The sequence below is a fragment of the Argiope bruennichi genome, chromosome 11 (genome assembly GCF_947563725.1).
Source record: "Argiope bruennichi chromosome 11, qqArgBrue1.1, whole genome shotgun sequence".
In the NCBI taxonomy this organism is placed as follows: Eukaryota; Metazoa; Arthropoda; class Arachnida; order Araneae; family Araneidae; genus Argiope; species Argiope bruennichi.
In genome coordinates, this window is record NC_079161.1 from 90851965 (window position 1) to 90875033 (window position 23069).

General features: G+C 31.0%; 1 non-coding gene across 1 annotated transcript; it reads left to right on the forward strand.

Annotated features, from left to right (window-relative positions):
• The first annotated feature begins 17192 nt into the window (after positions 1-17192).
• LOC129957752 (U1 spliceosomal RNA) lies at positions 17193-17354 on the forward strand. The gene has a single exon (XR_008782858.1). It is a non-coding gene; the product is annotated as a U1 spliceosomal RNA (small nuclear RNA).
• Positions 17355-23069: the final 5715 nt, after the last annotated feature.

The following is a 23069-nucleotide window of genomic DNA, read 5'->3' on the forward strand; positions in this document are numbered from 1 at the left end:
ATCATCAGATGCTGTGACAATTTTGAGAAGTGGTGGGTTTAAATTGAGAAAATTAAGGTCCAACAATAGTGACTTCAGAGCTTTGTGGGTCAAAAACAGATTTTGTGAGAGTGAAGAAGAAGGCGTTGAGTTGAAAGCGCAGGGGCTAAATTGGAACTCCGACAAAGATGTTAAGTCATTGGAAGTGAAAGGGTTGGTGGATAGTTTGGGAGGTTTGGACAATACCAAGCGTTGTGTTTCACAGACTGAAGCGAGAATTTTAGATCCTGTAGGATTGATTGCACCCTTTGTAGTAAGAATTAAGTGCTTATTACAAGAGATCTGGGAAAGGTGTATGGACTGGGATGATGATTTACCAGAGGATTTACAACTTAAGTGGATTACATGGTGTAACAAAATAATGACGTTAAAGGAAATAGTTATTCCTAGGAATTGTTTACAGGATTGTGGGAAAGGATTGGCAGAAATTCATGTAGTATTTTGCGATATATCGCTCAGGGCCTACGGGGCAACATCCTATACAAGTTATGTCGATAATACTGGAAAACGTAGAGTGCTCTTTTTGATGTCAAAAAATAGAGTAGCTCCACTTAAAACATTAACGTTACCTAGGTTGGAATTGATGGCTGCTGTGATGGGGGTTAGACTTGCGAAATTTCTAGAAGGTGTTTATTATAAAATTGTTGGGAAATTCATGTTTTGGACAGATTCTCAGATAGTGTTGTATTGGATTAGAGAAAATGCCAAGAGGTGGAAGCAGTTTGTGGCGAATCGTGTTCTAGAGGTGCAGGAAAAGTCGAATCCGAATGATTGGTTTTATTGTCCATCGGCAGATAACCCAGCAGATTTGCTCACTAGAAGAGTTTCTGTTGAAAATTTGATATCCAGTCAAAAATGGTGGTATGGACCCAACTGGTTGTTTCAGAATTGTAATTATTGGCCGGAAAAATGAGTCAAGCAATCGCAGGATGTGGGTAATTCAGAAGTATTGAGGGAGCAAAAGGCAGATTCGGTTGTCTGTTTTGTAGTTAAGGTGGAGGTTATCGAGGAGCTTTGGAATAGATTGCAAAGTGTGGTTGCTTGGTGTTTGAGATTCGTGGGAAGTAGTAGAGGAAATAGGGTTTTGACACCGTATTTGGAGTGTTTGGAGTTGAAAGAGTCGCATGATAGGATTATACATTTGGTTCAGAAGATTGCATTTTCGATCGAAATTTTCGTACTAGAGAAAGGAAATGTGTTGAGTGCAGGTAAATTGATTCAGCTTAATCCATTTTTGGATAGCAAAGGACTTCTCAGGGTTGGGGGAAGAATTGGAAACTTCAGTTTGCCAGCGAGTGTAAAGCATCCTTTGATATTACCAAAACAGTATCCAGTAACAACTATGATTATAAGACTGTACCATTTAAACTATCTTCATGCAGTTCATTCTGCAATTAGATAGGTCTATTGGATTTTGGGAGTCAGATCATCCATAAGAAAAATTGTGAGAAATTGTGTCATCTGTGCGCGGTTCCGTGCAGAGTTCTCGAGGCAAATAATGGCCGACTTGCCTGCGTCCCGTATCATGCCAGGTAGAGCGTTCCTGAGAGCCGGTACCTATTTTTGTGGATACTTCTGATCACTGGAAGAGGTGTGAGACCAGTGAAGATGTACGTCTGCGTCTTCGTTTGTTTCATCACGAAAGCGGTTCACCTGGAGTCCATCAGTAACCTGAGTACTGATGCGTTTCTTGCATCTTTTAAGCGCTACGTCGGACGCAGAGGGTAATCCGCCGAGATTAGTGATTGTGGGACCAATTTCGTCGGGGCTAAACATGCGCTGAAACTATGGAGTTCGGAGGCGATTGGTCGGTATTTGGCCAATGAAGGTGTTGTCTGGAGAGCAAATGTTCCATCGGCCCCACATTTCGGTGGACTCTGGGAGGCGTCTGTGAAATCGATGAAGTATCATTTGAAACGAGTAATAGGATGTCAAATCCTGACTAATGAAGAGTTTTCAACCGTTCTAGTGTAGACTGAGGTAGTACTAAACTCCAGACCATTGGTTGCTGCGTCGGATGATCTTGATGATTTTTCAGTGAATACACCTGGCCATTTCCTTATAGGGTCAGAATTACAGAAAATTCCGGAGCTTGATCTGACGGATCAAAAGATCTCGATTCGCGATAGACTAAAATTGATGAGTCAGATTTCACAGTCCTTTTGGAGATCCTAGTCCAATGATTATTTAACCCAGTTGCAAGTGAGAAACAAGTGGAAAACTCCTTGTGCAAATTCAAAGGTCAACGATTTGGTGTTCATAAGAGGCGACAATCTACCTCCAATAAAGTGGAAAATGGTAAGAGTCTTGGAGACCTTTGAGGGAACTGATAACTACGTTAGAGCAGTTAATCTAAAAACTGCAAATGGAGGGTTAAAAAGACCCATTCATAAACTCGTCAAACTTCCTATTGACATTACTTGATTCCTTTTTGCGTATTTTTTGTATTTTAAAATATTTTAAGGTATGTTCAATTCATTTTACTAATCTGTTTAATTATAAGTGTCCTGACCTTTTGATGACATTCGTCATCGGGGGCCAGTGTTATTCTTTTTCCGAAAGAGGGCGCTGCGTTGCCTCCCATATAATCACGATTTTGAGAAATGTATCATTCGAGTATGTGCGTGTGTGTCAGTGACTCAAATAAAAGCCGTTAGCGGAAATGGTATTTCCTGTTCTTCCCTCGGTAGTTGTAGGGATGAGTTTTGGTTTCTTATAACTTAATTGCAAATACAATGTCTTTCTGGCGTACTGGCAATAGCTCTGACATTGTATTATCATGACAACCATATAACCAAAAAGCTTTCATTTTTTTCAACGAATATTATAAAATTCTAGAATACATAATCTTCAATGATCCATTTTTAATATTCCTGCCCACTATTTATGAAATAGTATTTTTATCAATTTGTGTTCCATTTTTACCTATTTTCTTTAATACAAAAATTAATAGCAGATTTGTAATATTAATTGATGTATAAGTAATAACGTAATCAACTTCTTGTAATATGCTTATAATGTAAAAGAATTTTTTTATAACTTGTTAAACATTTAATAAATTTAATGTGTGTTTTTTACTAATTATGTTCTATTAACTTTTTTTTTTTTAAACATTCTTTCGGCTCGCTTTTTTTATTCCATATAATCACTTTTAATGATTATATGGACTGTAATATTACTCAGAATATTTTTTAAAGCTTCAATAGTAAGTTCTTCGCTTTTAATAAATTTATACTTATTCTCATAAAAGTCTCCCTCCCCCCATAAATAAATGTTAAAAATATTTTCTGAAGTTATATATTTTTAATAAATTGGAAGCAAATTAAACTTCTTTAATTAATCTTGCAGCATTTTATATTCAAAATAATACCAACACTAAAATGACATAATTAAAATAAGAATAACAAATCATTAATTGAGCAAACATAACAATTAAGATAAAGAACATTTCTAACACATAATGTAAATTCTATAAAGTGACGCTTGTGAATAAAGTGACGTTGACGCTTGTGAATTTTATATTAATGATAGAATATTATTCAATATCTATAAAAACTTCAAATATAAAAGCTGTTCGAAACGATTCACTAGTCTTAAGTTTTAGCAGATGCAAATTCAAGGCAATTGCAATTAAATGATTCAATACCAAAAAAGTAAACAAATTTTGATGAGGATGAACTTATGCAATAATTTCTTTTTTTATATAAACACCACTCAACGCTCTCATGTTCAGTTATTATGAATGAATAAGTCATTTAAATTGTTATTTTATGAATGTGAAAAAGTATCTATGAAAATGAAAATTTGATGAATAATCTCTTTTACTTTCAAACAATTTTATTTAACCTATTTTCATATTTGAAAGACCGAAATCTGAAATAATTTACTTTAGATTCTAAATTTTGTACACTTGTGAATATTTTAATATCGATAAAGCTTATATAAAATTAATTGACTATTTTTTTTATTTAACATGTCAAACGATTACATTTATTTTTAAAAAAATACTTTCAGAAATCTATAATATTTATAATGAATAAGTATTAAAATGCCACACCTATTTCAAATCAAAAGCAAAGGATATATTCTTTTTGCAACAATGAGATACTTATTCCAAAATACCTTTTTTTTCAAATAAAAAAGTGAATGAATAATCAGAAGGTATCCTTGTAGACTCGTCCAGAATTATCATAAATATGTTTTCGATTTCTTGTCGGATTTTTTTCATATTCCTAGTCCGTATCCATGTCGTTGGTTTTATAAAACGAGAGAAAAGAACAAGCAAAACAGTACAGAGGTAAAAAAAAAATAACAAATGTAAGCAATAAATTATAACCAAATATAGATTAAATAATATTTAATGCCAATTAGTATGCAAATTTTTTTTTCAAGTATATGGGGCTAGGTTTAACTTGCATAAATAATTCTGCTTCCTGAAATCGGGGCGCTGCAATCGTTCGTCTTCATTTGATTTTTTTATGGATGTAGCGTAGCTTGTTTTCGTTATGAGCAGGCATTCCCGAAGGGTGAGACTTAAATGATGCAGTTAAGTCATCGTAAAATTCCTGATGTCCGATCGAATGATCTGTGCCTCAATAATACAGCACTCGAAATGGCAATGTATATAGGCCATTAGACGCATTTATAAAATGAATTAGCAAAAGAAGAAAATCTATATAAACTAAAACGCTAAAAAATAATAAATAGTGGTAGCATTTGTCTTTGCTTGAATTTTCGTAAAAGTCTGATATCAGACTTGAAAACTGTGAATTATAATGTTACTGCTATTTTTTAATTGCAAACTTCGAAAACTTGCTGTATCTTACGTTTTGAAGATCAGTATATATGTCCCAGAAACATTGTTTTGTATACTGCATGGATAAGAATTAAAAAAAAATTTTTTTTAATAATGCCTTACAGTGCATCTCGTATATCGTCACGATATATAAACAGGCGATTTTTTTCAAACAGTTCAAAAAAATGAAGCAATTAGCACGAAAAAAAAGTAATGAGCATATGGAATCATAACATAAGTTTATTAAACAAAGCGAAAATTATATTCTTTTTGAAACAATGAAATACATATTCTAAAATACCTTTTTGAAATCAAAAAATGAATAAATAAACATATGTGCACTAATCTGGATATCCTGATGATTCGTCCAGAATGATCATTAATGTTTTCTGTTTCTTATCAGCTATATTCCTAGTCTACATCCACGTCGTTAGTTTTGAAAAAAAAAAAAAAAACAATAGGAAAAAAACAAGCAAAATGATACGCAGCGGGGGATAAATAACAAATGTAAGCAAAAAATAATAACCAAATATAGGATAAAATATTTTTAATGCCAATTAGTATGCAAATTATATTTAATACTTAGCAAGTTTCGTTTCATCTCAACGGAGGTAGGCTTAACTTTCACAAATAGTTGTGCTTCCTGAAATTGGGGCGCTGCGATCGTTCATCTCATCTTCCTCTGATTTCTCTGTGGATATGAAGTAGCAAGACTTCAGAAGCGTTCTAGGGGCTGCTCCAAAAATTCTGTTTCGAGAGAAAAAGTTGCGAAGAAAAAATCTTTAGGATAGTAGCTTTTTACGACTATCTTTAAGAATGATATGGTTGGGTTCAGCTCTATGGTTAGGTCCGTTATTTTTTGCCAGCTGAAAGATTGCTGTGAACCTATTTTTCGATTAATTTTAAATATGATTGTTGTTTGTGTTGAAAATATTTGGAATTTAGTTTCGATTATTTATAAGCATGACGGCAATGTAAATGAACTAGATTAATTTAAAATCAAAAGCGATCTGGTAGCATCCATTATTTTCACTTAAATCTTAATATGAGTGTAATTTCTTTTGGAAATATTTTGAATGTACTTTCTATTATTTTTTTAACATCACAGAAATGTGAATGTATATGATTAATTAAAAATATGTTGCTGTTGTGTGTTCTAATTTATATTTTGTAAATGCATAAAATCCAGAATCAAAAGCCTTAATAATTTAGTATTAATGATTTGAAATATTTTCATTTATTTATAAATTGCATTTATAAATAAATGAAATTTGAAAAACCATTATCATTCAATCAATTACAAATATAATTTTTTTAATTAATGTTTAATATGGATGCAAGAATTGCAAGCTGTAAACGATTTAAATAATGTGAATCTTGTACGACTCGTCACATATTTCTGTTTGTGTAACTGACCATGTCAATTAAGCAGAAATAGGATTAAATGTTAGTTCCAACTAATATTTATCTGTATTAAAAAATAATTTTTTTATGAAATCTTTCATATCATTTTTTTTCCAGATAATTATAGCATGCAAGTTATATTTAGAAAGTCCTACTTTATGTATCTGAAATATTTCCCCATATATTTCTAGGAAGTTACATATGTTGATAATAAATTTAATGCACTATTATTTCTGTTATTTAAAAAAAAAGCATTTCATTGACAATTGATATTAAAAATGGATAAAGATTATCCTCAATTGTGTAAATAAATTCTACATGAAACTGGGAATTGAATGTATATCTTTCATTCAGCGAGTAACAATTTTGCTTTTGATTTCTTAAGATTTTAAAACTGTATTTGCTTATGAAATATTATCATGGAACTTATCCAAGGGTTTTTGTTTTTGCTGAAGCCTAATATAATGGCTTTTTATTATAGGATTTTTCCTTTGTAAAATTTTTTAAGAACATGCTTTTTTTTTTTTCCATTTCAAAGCAGAAATGTTTATTAAAATATCCTTAATATTGAATGGTGATACATGTTTAAAATTAAGAATCTTTTTTTTTTTTGTAACAGTTATGATTTCATAATATGCTGAAAACAAAAGCATTGTAAATGTTTTTATACATTAAGAAAGAAAATATTTGTATGATAAAATACCTTGTGTCTTTCAATGTACCTGAGAATTTTTCAAAGAGAAATTGTACTTCATTATTTTAAATATTTATATTTAATCATTATGAAAAGATTTCTATCATATCATGTAATGAAAATTTGTTTGTGTGTACATATAATGAATCGTGTTCCATTATTAAAATTTGACTGCTCAGATTGTTCAAGAGTGATTGATTTAATTTAAATACTAACTTCTCTTATACAATGAAATTATTAAAAAAAGCCAGTTATATAACCTTAATATGGAATCTGGGTAAAGTAAACAATGATAAATATTTCTGTTTTTGTTCTTCTTAACTGTGTACATTGAATATTAAAATAGGTTTATATTTTTTTATTTTACTGAACTGATTATAGTCTAGATTTTTTTACCTTCTCGAATCAATAATTTTCAAAGGTTCAATATCTTGCAAGTAAGGTATTGAAAAAGTGTAAAACTTTTAGATAGTATCAAGTTCAATGAAATAATCAAACTTCTGCTGTGAGTAAATTAGTTAAAATTCGGTATTTTTTAAAAATAAACATCTTTGTGTAAATATTCTGTTTTGCATAAATATCCTGAATTATTCAAAATTAGTTTAGATTTTTAAAGCATATTCAATTTTAGAATAGAGAAATGGAGTTGCTATAACTTTGTTGTAATCTGTCTACTGAATAAATTTACTTTATTTATGAATTTATAAATTGAAAGTTATAATAATATTTGCTATGATTAGTCACGGTCATTTTTATAGATTAATATAATTTATGTTTGTATTACTATAGGTTCCTTATTTTAAAAATCTTATATAAAAACAGTTTTTTAATTAAAGTTATTTTTCTGAGATGTTAATCCATTGTAAATTTCATACCTAGGAAATTTTATTGTGCATAAAAAAAGTATTTTCACACAATTCTGTAGCTTCAACCTTTCTCAACTATTCAACTCATAACTTTAGCATTAAATGTATTAAAATATTTGCTGTGTTTAATTTACATGCTTTTACTTTATATTCAATATATATACTCGTATGATATTCTGCATTACCAGTTTCACTTACAATCTGCTTTAAATATCTATTTGGAGTCAACATTAAAAAATCTTAACTTTTGCATAATAAAAAACAAAATATGTAATTAGTTCACATCAGATTATCAGTATCGATTAGCTGAAATTAAATTATAGGTATAATCAAATTCTTGATTCATAGATTCAAAAATATTTTTTTAAAAATATTTACACGAAATCTTGCTTCAATTTGCATTTTTAAGTGTTTAACTGTTTCATAAATTCCTGTCATTTTTTTATTGCAAAGATGTCAGACTCCTATGTTAACCTGACCAAGCTAAACAAGGTTTATATGAGAGGGGAAAAAAAGGTTTTCAAAATGTTAGTCTATTTCAAAAATGTCATATATAAGACAAACTAATATCAATAATTCCTTCCTTGTATAAGGCATCTTCAGCTACCCTCATTTCTATTTCAGGAAATATGTTTGTGATTTTATTATTTATAATATTTTGTTTTTATTTAATTACTTTATTTGTATTTTTGTTTCTTTGTATATGTATTCATACAGTAAAGACTAATACTGAACATAGATGGCGCAGTATGCGCTAACCCATATGTATGTTTGGAATGTGGGGAAAGCGCACTTAAGTTTTTTTGTAAACACTTCTCCCTGAGAGTTGGTGTGAAACTGGTGCAAGTAGGCACCGCTCGCTCTTTTGTTAGCGGCAAAAAGAAGTATTCGTTCGCTCTTTGTTAGCGGCAATTTCTACTTTAATTGTAATAGTATTATGTGTTACCTTATATATGTGAAGTCATCGTCCATGTGTTGTTATATGTGTGTGTGTGCAAAATAAATAAGAAAAGAGACAAGAAGGCATCTTTCCTTGGCTTAAATACACACAACCAGCTCTACATAAAAATTGGAGGCACCGGCGAGATGTCAGCATGAGAAACAGATAAGTTTCTTTCATTTGTTTCTTATTATTATTGATTATTAGTTTGATGTTTTTAAAGAGAAGAACGTCTGAAGAGTTAATAAGAAGTTCTCGAATTGCGAGCGAACATAATTTGCTTTAGTTTCGGTTCCGTTTCGCAAACGATTTGTTATATAATTTCTTTTCAACATGGACGATCCGAAAAGATATAAGGAACACATAACGCAAATTAAAGTCGCAAGAGGCAAGGTTAAGGCCTCCTTAACTAGATTAGAACATTCTGCAGATGAATTAGAATCAAAAAATGAAGTAGTGATTCGTTTGCAGAGGTTAGAAGAACTTTTGAAAGAATTCGAAAAATTAGATTCAGAATTAACTATTGAGGATTCTGAAATAGAGGAATTCGAAAATAGATATTTTTCCTTGAAATCAAAGTTTCAAAATAAAATTGATGTCTTTAATAGATCTCAATTTACTTCTGCTCAAACACAAAATTCTTCAGTGCAATCTATTTCGAATTTTCGTTTGCCAAAACTTACTATTCCAGTGTTTTCTGGTAAATTTGAAGATTGGATGAACTTTAAGGATTTATTTGTATCCACAGTTCATTCGCAGCTTTCACTAAGCAATAGCCAAAAATTTCAATATCTAAAGGGTTTGCTGTCTGATGAACCCGCTTCTTTGATTAAGCACATACCGTTGTCCAATGATTCCTATGAAGAAGCATGGGGAAAATTAATGGACAGGTATGATAAGAAGAATAAAATTATTAATGCATTAATCAAAACATTTTTGGAACAAAAAGGCATCTCTCAAGCCAATTCAACGAATTTGAGAAATATAGTTGACACGAGTGATGAGGTTTTGAGAGGGTTAAAATCTTTAGAAGAAGAGGCATCTAGCAGAGATCCATGGCTAATTCATTTGTTATTGCAAAAATTAGATCCTGAAACAAGAAGACTTTGGTCCGTGAAAACTTCAGAAATAGAATTTCCTACGTGGGAAGAATTCTTGGAATTTTTAAATACCAGATGTTCATCTCTTGAATTAATGGTTTATAATGAATCTGATACTAAAATTCCTACTAAGTCTAATTTTGTTGCATGTGAAAATATTCAAAGAAATAAAAGTGATAAAAATTGTTTGAAATGTTCGGGAATGCATAAATTGTTTAAGTGTATTAAATTTAGAAATATGGATTTGAATGCTCGGAAGAATTTTGTAAAGCGAAACTATCTTTGCTTTTTATGTTTGAATTCTCATAAAATTAAGGATTGCACTAATTGCCATTTAAAGTGTACCATATGTAAAGGAAACCATAATTCACTCTTGCATGAAGATGTTAAAAGGGTAGTAAATAGTGCACGTGTTTCAGAATCCGAACCCGAACCTAACGATCAAACCCCAAAACACCCCTCCGAAGACGACATCCGCCCAGGGGGAGAAACGCAACGCAATAAATCAGTGGAACCTCAAAGGCCTGTTAGTTCTAGCACATGTCTAAAAAACTCCAAATTTATAACCTTCCTCCCCACGGCAAAGGTTTTACTGTATAATAGTGGGGGTGATTCTTTCTTATTCAGAGCTTTACTAGATAGTGGTTCGGAGTCCAGTTTTGTCAGTGAAAATGTAATAAATATTTTAGGACTAAAAAGAAAGAATGCTAGAGTGTCTCTAAGTGGGATAAGTGGGGTTCAAGCAGGAACCACACGTGGCTCAGTTAATTTAAAAATTGGGTCAAGATTTAGTGAAGAATGTGTGACAGTTAATGCTTTTATTTTAAATAAGGTTACTTCTCAAATCCCAGTTGAGAATATTAACATTAAAGAATTAGATTATTTGAAGGGCATCCCTCTGTCAGATGAAGATTTTTCAAGGCCATCAGTATGTGATATAATTTTAGGTTCTGATTGCTTTTTCTCAATCCTTCGTAATGGAAAAATTAGTGGGTCTGAAGGACAACCAATTGCGCAAAGCACAATATTTGGATGGGTTGTCGCAGGTCAGATTCGAAGAGATTCTATTTCATCATCGTACACACAATCGCATCTGATTTCCGTTGAAAGTGATTGTAACATTGATTCTGTTTTGCAAAAGTTTTGGCAAATGGAAGAGTTGCCGGATAAAAAGTTTCTTATGTCAGATGAAGAAGAATTTTGTGAAAATCATTTTAAATCGACTTACAGAATAAATGATCAGGGTCGATTTGTTGTAAGATTACCTGTTTATAAGGACATTAATCAGTTAGGAGATACAAAGGGAATGGCTATTTCTAGGCTTCTAGCTATGGAAAAGAAATTTAAGTTTGGCTCAGAATTTGAAATGGAATACAAGAGTTTTATGAGTGAATATGAAGAATTGGGGCATATGTCACCTAATAAAGATTTTGATTTTTCTAAACCGGATTACTTTCTTCCTCATCATGCTGTGCAAAAGAAAGACAGCATTACAACCAAATTTCGAGTTGTGTTTGATGGATCCTGCAAACCGCCTAACTTTAATTCGTTGAATTCAGTTTTGGGGGTAGGAAAATTATTGCAACCAGATATATTTACTATTCTTGTCAGATTCAGACTAAATAAAGTTGCTTTCACTTCCGATATAAACCAAATGTATAGACAAATTTTAATTGATTCAGAAGATCAAAATTTGCAAAAAATAGTGTGGAGAAATTCACCTGATTCCACTATTAAGGAATACAAACTTTCTTCTGTAACTTATGGAACTTCATCCGCTCCATTTTTAGCTACTAGATGTTTACATCAAATAGGCTTGGAATCTCAAATTATAAATCCTGAAATATCTAAAATAATTCAAAATTACTTTTATATGGATGACTTGAGGGCTGGAGCAAAATCTAATGAAGAAGCAATCTCGTTAATTCAAAAATTGTCAGAAATTCTAGATGTCCGAGGATTTCACTTAAGAAAGTGGCGTTCTAATTCTCCACATGTCTTAAATAATTTAGCTGAATGCCTGAGTGCTAATGAATCTAATGTGGAAATTCATCCCGAAAACTGTTCTAAAACTCTGGGACTTATTTGGAACTCTTCCACTGATTGCTTTGTTTTTAAAATTGACTTTAATTTTGAGAATGAAATCACCAAAAGATCTTTTCTGTCACAATCAGCAAGGCTATTTGATCTTTTGGGTTTTCTTTCACCCTGCACAATATTAATAAAAATCTTTTATCAGCAGTTATGGTTGCTGAAACTTGATTGGGACAGTGCCTTACCGGAACATTTTGCAGTTAAGTGGCGTAAATTCAAAAAGGAATTTCAGCAAATATGTCACATTTCTATTCCGAGATGGCTTCTAACTACAGAAAGGGAAATTACTCTTCATGGATTTTCGGATGCATCGGAATCAGCATATGCCTGTGTAATTTATGCGGTTCAAAGAACTGATAATGGTGTTACGAAAGTCACTATTTTAGCAGCTAAAAGCAAGGTAGCTCCGCTAAAGCCTGTATCCATTCCACGGCTGGAGTTAAATGGAGCTCTCCTGTTAGCCCGATTATTATCTGTTCTAATTAAAACTTTTAATGATCATGTTATTAATATATATGCTTGGACAGATTCTCAAGTTGTTCTTTCCTGGTTGTCTTCACCTCCTCGAAATTGGAAGCCCTTTGTTGCCAACAGGACTTCAGAGATCTTGGACCTCATCCCTCAAAATAGATGGAGGTATGTGCCGTCAAAGGAAAATCAAGGAGATATAGGATCCAGAGGTTTGTCTCGTAAGGATCTACCAGACTGTCGTGACCAATGACTATGGTGGGAGGGCCCTACTTTCCTATCATCATCAGAGGCTGACTGGCCAAAGCAACCAGTATTCAAAACCAATGACTCTGTCCTTAAGGAAAAGTAAAAAACTGCATGTGTATTTGCTGCAATTTTGAAAAATGACTTAATAGATTCATTAATTGAAAAATACTCGTCATATACTAAGTTAATTAATGTATTATGTTTTTGTATTAAATTTATAAATAATTGTAAAACTGGTAAAGTTAATAATTCTACAGGTATAATTGAACCTATAACTTCAAAGGAAAGAATTTTTGCTCGTAATATTATTGTAAAATATGTTCAAACTGTATTTTTTGATGCTGAAATCAATTGTATAAGGTCAAACCAACGAATGCCAAAGAAAAGCCCACTATCAGCACTTTGTCCATTCATTGATAAGGACGGGTTGCTCAGAGTGGGAGGGCGTCTTCAAAATGCATCTTTGCAGTATAATGCAAAACATCCTATCATATTACCTAACCAGCATAAATTAAGTATTCTGATTGTACAATATTTTCATATTTTAAATTTGCATGCATGTGGTAATTTGTTAATGGGTATTTTACGCCAAACATTTTGGATATTAAATGTTAAAAGAATAGTTAGAAAATGTGTATTAAATTGTGTTGTATGTTGTAGATTTAGAAGTAATATGTCAAAAAAAAAAATCGGAGATATTGCAATTATTAAAGAAGACAATATTCCCCCAGCAACATGGCCTCTTGGTAAGGTTGTAGCTATACATCCTGGTAAGGATGGGGCCATAAGAGTAGTTACATTAAAAACTTTGAAAGGGCTTTTTAAAAGGCCTATAGTTAAACTGTGTATCTTACCTGTGCATCAAGAATGACTTCTTGATGGGTGGGAGTATGTTTATGTGATTTTATTATTTATAATATTTTGTTTTTATTTAATTACTTTATTTGTATTTTTGTTTCTTTGTATATGTATTCATACAGTAAAGACTAATACTGAACATAGATGGCGCAGTATGCGCTAACCCATATGTATGTTTGGAATGTGGGGAAAGCGCACTTAAGTTTTTTTGTAAACACTTCTCCCTGAGAGTTGGTGTGAAACTGGTGCAAGTAGGCACCGCTCGCTTTTTTGTTAGCGGCAAAAAGAAGTATTCGTTCGCTCTTTGTTAGCGGCAATTTCTACTTTAATTGTAATAGTATTATGTGTTACCTTATATATGTGAAGTCATCGTCCATGTGTTGTTATATGTGTGTGTGTGCAAAATAAATAAGAAAAGAGACAAGAAGGCATCTTTCCTTGGCTTAAATACACACAACCAGCTCTACAAAATATGTTGCCAATAACGATTAAATTCAAAATGATGCATGGTGAATATTAGTAATTCTCGATCTGAGAAAGAACTTATTTCATGTCAAGTGAAAATAATTGCTCATACCTATACGTACTTCAAAACAAGAAAATAACTTTCGATTTCAATTTTCAAACCTATTTGAGAAATATACATTCTATATCTATGGAGGAAATTTAGAGAAATGCAGTAAAACTATATTTCCAAGGATTGTAAAACTTCAAACTTGTTTCATATGCAACTCTCAGCCTTAAAATATTTTCCCTGTATATTTTTGATACCATGCAGTTTCTACTGACATTGATCTGTTGAGGAGTTTAATTAAGAATTTTAAAAATTATAGTAAAAACATTTTATTTACAATTTTATTATATACTGTTATGGCAAATGGGCCATTAACATATTTACTGTGGCTCTAACAGATAAGAAATGTTATAATTTAAAATTAAATTATTTGTTCACATTTTTCCCCCCTGAAATTTCTAAAATCGCCCAGTAATGGAATTCACAAACTCATATGAAAATTGTATACCTCCATTCTTCTGAAAATTCTCTTCAAAAGTATTGTATGAGTAATTATTCTCATCATTATTACTACCACTGCTTTTACTGTACACAAAAATTATTATTTTTAATGTTCTGTATTTTTCAGCATATTATGAATATGCTGAATCTAATATGCTGTAATCTAATATTATAGTGATTTTATTAAAATTTTACATTACAAATATAAACATATTTACAAGAAAATTTTCAATAGATGTGTTTATGGATATATTAAGTCGTATTTCTGTTATTTTAATCAAGGATGCAGTAATTTTCTTGTAATATTTCACATCTTTTATTTCATGCCACACCAATTAGATTAGTGATGTACATATAGATTTAATTACATTATACATAAATAAGCAAATATTTAAAAAGAATGAATCTTTTTAATAAAGTATGCCATTTTCAATATGTCCTTATTTTTGTATAATGCAGGAGAAAATAATTTGTTCACAGTAAATATATTTCTGGAGAATGTAATATTTTCCTAGCACTTAAAATCCCAAAGGGATTTTTTTTTTAATTTTCAATGTTAAATAAATTAATAGAATATACTAAGTGGCAAATAGATCACAGAGTTATGATTATGATTAAGTAAACTCCTGAAAAAAATTTCTGAGCTTCAGCCTTGTTGGTTTATAGCTTTCATTTTTATTTATAATTTCTTATATTCTTTTTATATTAATCAAATCATATTTAAATTAATAGGAAAACTTTCAATAGACGCTTACTTATAATATTCTGTCTGTTGTTACAAAAACTCCGTCTAAACAAATAACATAGCATTTCATTATATATTCTGGGATACATTTGTGAAGTGAACTGCCCTACTTTCAAATTAATTTGGGTATTTAATGAATTGGTTGACACGAGTGAGAAATCTATAACGTATTCTTTATTTGAACCATAATTTTTTCCAGCATCCTACTTTTTATATAAATGTCATAAACTTTCATATAAAAGATCGTTATAATTTGTCGTTCTGTTTAATTCAATAACACCATCCTACAAATCTTCATTTCATAATTCCAAAGACATTCCGAATCATTTTCGAATAGACAGCATTAGCACCCTACGTTGTTCCCAATGAGCAAAATGTTGGAAGTCCTTGGGAGTTGTCGTCCTTGGAGCCTAAACCTGGGCATCTAAATTATAGCACAGGAGATGGCAGCACATATTAGAACTTAGATGCCTATGCACATTACAGGCAAAATCCAAGTTTTCTATAATCCTTCAAGTCCAAATATTAATAAATAGTGGCAGCTATAGTTTTTGCATTAATTTTTGTAAAATTCGTTGCTACCATACATGAAAATAGTAAATTGTAATGTTACTACTATTTTTAAATAGTGAGCTTAGGAAACTTGCTGTACTTAACTTTTGAAGATCAGTATGTATCACAAAAACATTGCTTTGTATTCTGAATGAACTAGAATATCTTAAAATTATTTTAATAATACCATATAGTGCGGGTCAAAAGTATTTGGACAGGCAACATTTTTCAAATAACAGTTCCCAAAAACTTACGCAATTATCACGAAAAAAATAATGAGCATATGGAATCATAACATAAGTTTAGGTACATACGTATTAACGCCAACGCAGCTACAGATTTTGCGGTTTTCAAATGCCGCTAATCTACACCTAAAATTTTTCCGCCAAATCATAAAATAAAACACCAAAACATTGCTCTTTACCGGCTCATTAGCACAAAAACCGCCAAATTTGTAGCTGCGGGGGCGTTAATACGTAAGTACCAAAAAAAATCCATGTTCTTTCAACTTTGCTTCGACGGGGTGGGGGGGAAAAGAGGGGCCGAAAAGCCAATTTAATTTACCTTTGCTACGCCACTGAGCCAAGATATAAAATTTGACTCTATTTGTGCTAACACGGCATTTTTAAAATATGTTATGAAAATGATTTCGAAATATGCTTGTTTCTGAAACGCTCGATAGTTAAAACGTAGTACAGGAGTTCAATAATGTAAACAATTTAGATAATGCATCATTATTACTATTCCGCTGTTTTATCTTAAATGTTTAAATCAAATTTTGCCTTTCTGGTACCAATAGATCCTTTTGGATATAGAATTGACGTAGCAGTTATAACAGCTCCACCTTATGATTTAAGTAATAATCCTTAATGAATTATTAATCTAGCGGCTTCGACTAAAATCCTCTTTTTACCATTTCAGTAACAGTGTTTCCTCTAGGATAAAAAGAAGGGTTAATTGAAATTCTCTCTATTAGAATTTCTAAATTATTTTCTTCTTCTACTGCACTAATCATTAATTCCTGTAAGACGCAGATTGCATTGAGGCTTAACAATAGTGGCGCTTGAGTCGACATCACTTCTGTTTTTTCACATTCGCTTATTCAACTCCAAATATATTATTTGGATTGTTTTGCAGACAGGAAAACGAATACCAACTGTCTGACTTTTACCTATTTTATAATTCGATTGATTTGTTTTAATTGTACCAAAGGTATTTATTTTACTGTGGATACGATCGCTCATTCACTGGAACAGTTTGTAGTGGAAATTTTCAGCTGTAGTTCTATAACCAATAACATTTATTCGCGGTTATTTTTACCACTATAATTATAAAAATTATTTTATAAATTATTATGATAATTCTGCATACTCATACTTACTTGGCTTCGGAGATGCCCTGATCAAGGAGGGGGCTCCCCCGGTTGGAGGCCGTCCATTGCACTTCGGGCGGCTGACAATCGCCACTTCCGCAAAGTGTGGTTGGTTGGGGCGCATAATTTTTGGAAGTCGGGACTGCGTTCGCGCTGCTCCCGTTAACTACTAAGAAAGAAGGATAATTGGCTCAGTAAGATGTCATATTTCAGTTATATTACAGAGCTGGTGAAACTTGGCATTTTTATAAAACAATTTATCTGAGTTGTAGTCCATAAGATATAGTTTTATTTTAATGATGTCGCTTACTCTAACATTGTTCACTTCCTCTTCAGTTGAATTAGGTTAAAAATGAACAACGTGATAAAAATCTTGTTGATCACCCCCCCCCCTCCCTTTGATACAAAAATCATTCTTATTCACATTACTATGCTTTCTATTCTGAAAACTGTAAAAAGGTTGTTTTTTTTAAATTATTTATTTCTTTTTGGTGAAAATAATAGAGGAGCTGTAAACGATATCATTAGATATTGATAGAGTTAAGAATTTGTTTCGTGGAGGATCCAGGTATTACATTTCTAATCATGAGGAAGATAGCACAACAAAATATGGATCACTTCGCCCGGATTTCGGGAACAAAGGAAGTAGAAATTTTAAAATCTTCATTCTACCTCAAACGAAATAATTTGCACGTGGAAGTAAAATTACACTTTCTATTAAATTAAGAGGTAAAGCAAAAACAGTATGTAGTTAAAACGTTTGGAGACAGCTGACAAAGATTATTTGAACAATTTACAATAATGTAGTAAATAGATATTTTCTAAATATAACGTAATGCGTGGTATATTTGATAAAAATATATTCAGTATAAAGTGACTTATTAGCATAACATTTCAAGGAGTTTTCAGTAAGGATAAAAAAGTAAAGGTAATCTATGATAGTAACCTACTGTTAAATTATTTAAAAGAAATGTATCATGTACATTTGTTCTTTCAATAAATGATCGGACCCTCTTCATGAAAAATACATCATTATAATATTATTTTTATGTCGTCCCTTGTCGTATGCATTAAGGATATTTTTGTAATAAACGTTACAAATATTCCTGGCGAATCAGCTGGTCTTGAAAGGTATCTATTTTATTGATAAAAAAGGAATTATGTATTTGTAGTAAAAGGTTTTCACTTAAGCCTCTGCAGTATATGCGTGCAAAATTTTAAGCAGTAATATTGTAATAAACCCTAGAATTGTCCCATCAGATCAGTTGGGTAAGTGGTGTAAATATCATATGCAAGAAAATTAAAACATATTTTATACTAATACCTGTTGGAATGCAAAACGCACGAGCAGATAAACGTATTTTTTCTTTAATTTTTTATATATAATTTCTTTTAGGTGAAAAATGGTGTTCTGCAGAATAATTTTAAATGAAATTATAATTATTCTGTAAGAAAACCTCTTATCTGTGCGTTATTTTTGATTAAAATATTAATTTCAACCAATTTTTAATTTTCACAGGTCCGAAGAAACATCACAGACAGTAAAAAATTATTTTTTAAAAATCGTCGAAAGCTAACATTTTTGTAAAAAATATTAAAGATTAATACAAAATTAAACTGAACACTGGAATGGCTACTCGGGGGCAAATATACAAGATGATTCAAAATATTTTTCTTCAAATAGACTGACAGCTCGAAAGATAAATTAATCTGTAAGATGTACGGAAGCACATTTTTGACATGTAAAAGTCATTTCAGTCATTGTCACAAAACCTCTTTTAAAACTTCATTATATTTCACACTGTTTGTGATCGAAGTTTAAAGAAAATCTATGGCTTCCACTTTTGCTTGTACAGTTAGATTTTTAGTTCATATATATGTATGTATGAATAAATTTCATTATATAAATCTGCGGAAAAATTGAATTCTGAATGTAGCAATATGTACATCAATCAGGAAAGTTTTAAAAAACACCCTTCGAGAAAAAAAAAAAAAAAAAATGAGAAATTTAGAAGCCTCGTACTGCAACGCGCGAGAAAGTTTCCAAAACTCAAATGGTCAATATCGCCCATCAAACGAAAGCAATCATTCTATTGAAAAACGGGTTCAGTTTGAATGTCTGGTAGGCATCGGACCATGTTAAAACGAGCTTTATTAGTAACTTCTATATATTATTACAAACATTTGAAAATTTAAAATAGTGTTAAATTATTTCTCTTTTTTTTTATTTACTATATGTGATATATCATTGTATATAAAAAATTTTCAGTAATGAGTTCTCGAATGACATTTTTGTTACTCAGTAATGAACACGCTTCTCAAATTAGTTTCTTACCATAATTTTATAATATATTTCGCGAAAAACAGAGTCGAATTTTGCATTTTGTCTTTAGTGGCATAACTCGAATAACTGGCATAAAATGATTTTTTTCCCCCTTCCTTTCTACGCCCATGGGTTTGCAACTGCAAAATATGCATTACTATTTTTTCGCTCTCAAAATATTCATCGTTTAAGAAAAAACTCATTAATGCTTTTCCTCACGATGTTGTCTCAGACAGGAGCTCAAAACATCTACTTCCCAACTCCCTTCCATCCTCGCTAACCAATGTTTGCCATATTATAAGTATTCCATAAGAATACGCTTATAATATGGCATGGAAGATATTAGCGTGAAGAAATTATCAACGCTTTTAAATCAGCTTTTAAATCAGCACGATATTAATGGATATCAAAAATTTGTTAATGAATTCAAATACATCGAATTATGCGTAAGGGATTTAATTAAAATTTAAGGTAAACAATATTTCCGACGAAGCATTGGTTAGTAAAAACAGCTAATAATAAATACATTTATAAAAATTCTCACATTTTTACAAAATTACTGAAATGATAAAAATTAGCATATAATAAGTGCTTAAAATTATTTTGACATGTGAAGCCAGATTTCACCAGTTTATTAAAACAGGTAAACACTGTAAAACGCCAAAATCCAACTTTTTTTAAAGAAAACACCAATCCAGACCCTCTCCTACTCTTGACTAGATGATGTAGCCATGTCCAAAAAGTTTAGTTGATCTGAGATGGCGCTCCTAAAGATATTCCTTGTGTTCTTTAAGGAAGAATGAAAAAAAAAAAAAAAAAAAAAAAAAAAATCTTTTTTCGCTATATTTCCTGTCTTGCGTACGGCTGAATGTAATTTGACAACCGTCACTAAGCTATCTGTACCAGTTCTTGCAATGTATAGGATCGGCAAATTTTCTGCAGTACTGAAGTATTTTTAAAAATAAATTCTTGAGAAGAAGCCTGATCTGAATTGCTATTGTTTATCGATGCAGAGTGGCAAACGAGATCGAGCTGCCATCTATATGCAGTTAGGAAAAGTGACGTTTTCAATAAGTTTCCTCCATTCAGAGGAACTGCCTTTGAAAAGAAAGAATGCAATTCAAACTTCATGCTTCTTTTTAAATATTTATTTCTTATATATATATATATATATATATATATATATATAATAATTTACTTACTTAATTTATAAATTTATTTCTTTATTGGCTAGTCAATCAAATTTGTCTTCATGTTAAATTTAAGTCACATGTGCTTAAATTTATTTTAATCTCTTGGAAAAAGTCTAATCTTAAAACTGTTCTTTCTCGAAGCGCAGTGGTGAACGAGCGCCATCTATGTAGAGTATGAGAAAAGTGACCGGAATATTAATTTGCTCCTCCATCATGCAGATTGCATGATGTTTACAGAATAACATATATCATTTTCTTCTACTACAGTAAACTTTGTATGGCTCAGTTTTATTAAATTTTAAAACAATAGATAAAAAAAGAGAAGAAAATGGAAAATGGACTTCAATGCATTATATCACACACCAGTTGAAGACAGAACTTCCATTAAAATATGGGAATGAGGAGTAAATTCTTCTGCTTCAAAGATAACAGTACAAAATTAATGTCGGGTTGTTTCCTCCCTCAACGTGCTCCAATCTCACATAAAAAAATCTCATAATTTTTGGTATATCAGTAATTGTCATCCATATGTGAAGGTCAATATCATTAAATTTAGTTACTTGTCAGTTAGCTGGCGCAAGTGGAATGTCGTCAATAATTTGAACTAACTCCGAAAAAACATCGCCAAGACTTGCGCTAACTTGCATAGATACCCATCGCTATAACTTTTTCTCTCACTCTCTCTCTCTCTCACTCTTTATGACGCCAGTCTAAATCATTTTGTGACTTCTCGCTTACGCCCGTTTAACCGAAAAGTAACTACTTTCCAATGAGATTTCATAACCATTTTAACATATTATTATTATTATTATGTGAACTAAGATATATAATAAATTTGAAAACATTCAAGTATTTTGAATTTTTCATCCCTTCAATTGGTATGGATATTTGCAAGACATCCACTCTATTCAGTAAATATTTTTTTACAATTCTTTTTCTTTCTCTTATTGTTATCACTGAGAATGAAAAAGAAATTGTGACTTTCATTATTGTTCGAAATTTATTACAATAAATAAACACTGAAATGATTAATTTCGTTACAAAGGCCATCTTTTTTATTTCATTTTTTTTTAATGAATTTAGGAAGATAATGTTTAAACTTGAATTCTGTAGATTCTTATTACAGTGCTGCGCAGTTTTGGATTCTGTTTAAATTATTGTGAATTGGATTGATAACTTTGAAAGTTCATATTTATAACGTTATGAAGACATCTAAATAAAATTTTGTAAATATAATGGTGTCATTTTTTTTTTTCATTTTTATTCAAGAAATTATTATCAAAAGATTCTTGCATTGCGTATATTTTAAACTAGCCATCTTTGATGACCAGATGATTCGCTGGGATTAATTTGCATTAAAATTTTCAACTAAACATTTTATGTAACTTGGTCTCTTAATAGTTTCTTCAGTAAAACACTTTTAAGTTTCAAATTTTGATATATAACTCATACTATTATAGAAGTCTTAAGGCGTACTGATCAATATGTCTCTCTAATTTTCTGCCAGTTTTCGTAAAATTTGAAATTTAAATTAAAATGGAAGAGATTAAACCTCAATTAATACAAAACAATCTTTTGCGGTAACAAAACGTTTTTTTTTTTTTCCCTTTTAAATATGAGAACAGAATGTCGAATCGTTCGGCACTGAAGTTTTATTGCAGTATAGAATAATTTTTATAACACTCATCTCTAAGAAGTATTCTATAGAAATTTCTCTGATTCTTCCTAAAATTCAGTTTTTAGTTTTACTTTAAAAAGTATTTAAATGGCGTAAATAATAATAATAATTTTAATTCGTTTCTATCGACAAATACACTTTAAAAAGATATGAAGTTTGAACTTTGTGCAGTTGTTTGGTCTTACGGAATCATGTTCTACTAAATATTCTAACCCTCTAACTTTTAAGTAAATAAATTAAAAACAAAAAAAAACCACAGGTTTGTATCTGTTGCGATTAAATCAGACCGAATTCTGAAATTCTGAATAATTACAATTTTAGAAAAATCAATATTTTTATAATATTAGGTCCTCTAGCCTTTGGGGCAGTCTGAACACAGATCACTTTGAGACAGTAAATCGAATAATTTAAAACGACGCATTTTTTTTTTTTTTTTTTCGGAACTCACTCAGTCACAGCCGCAATAGAGTGGACCTCTATTTATTTAAAATTGTTCTCCTTTGGCGACCAGCTAGTTCACAAGGAATATTGCTTATATTTAATTTTCTTTAAATCGCGTTGATATAATTTTCTCGTTCATGATTTCGCCAAATTATCAATTGAAGCCGAGTTACTTTAATTGTTCCTTACATATGCTCTGTTTACAACATATTAGAACCTTTCCAATGAAAAATAGACTCATGA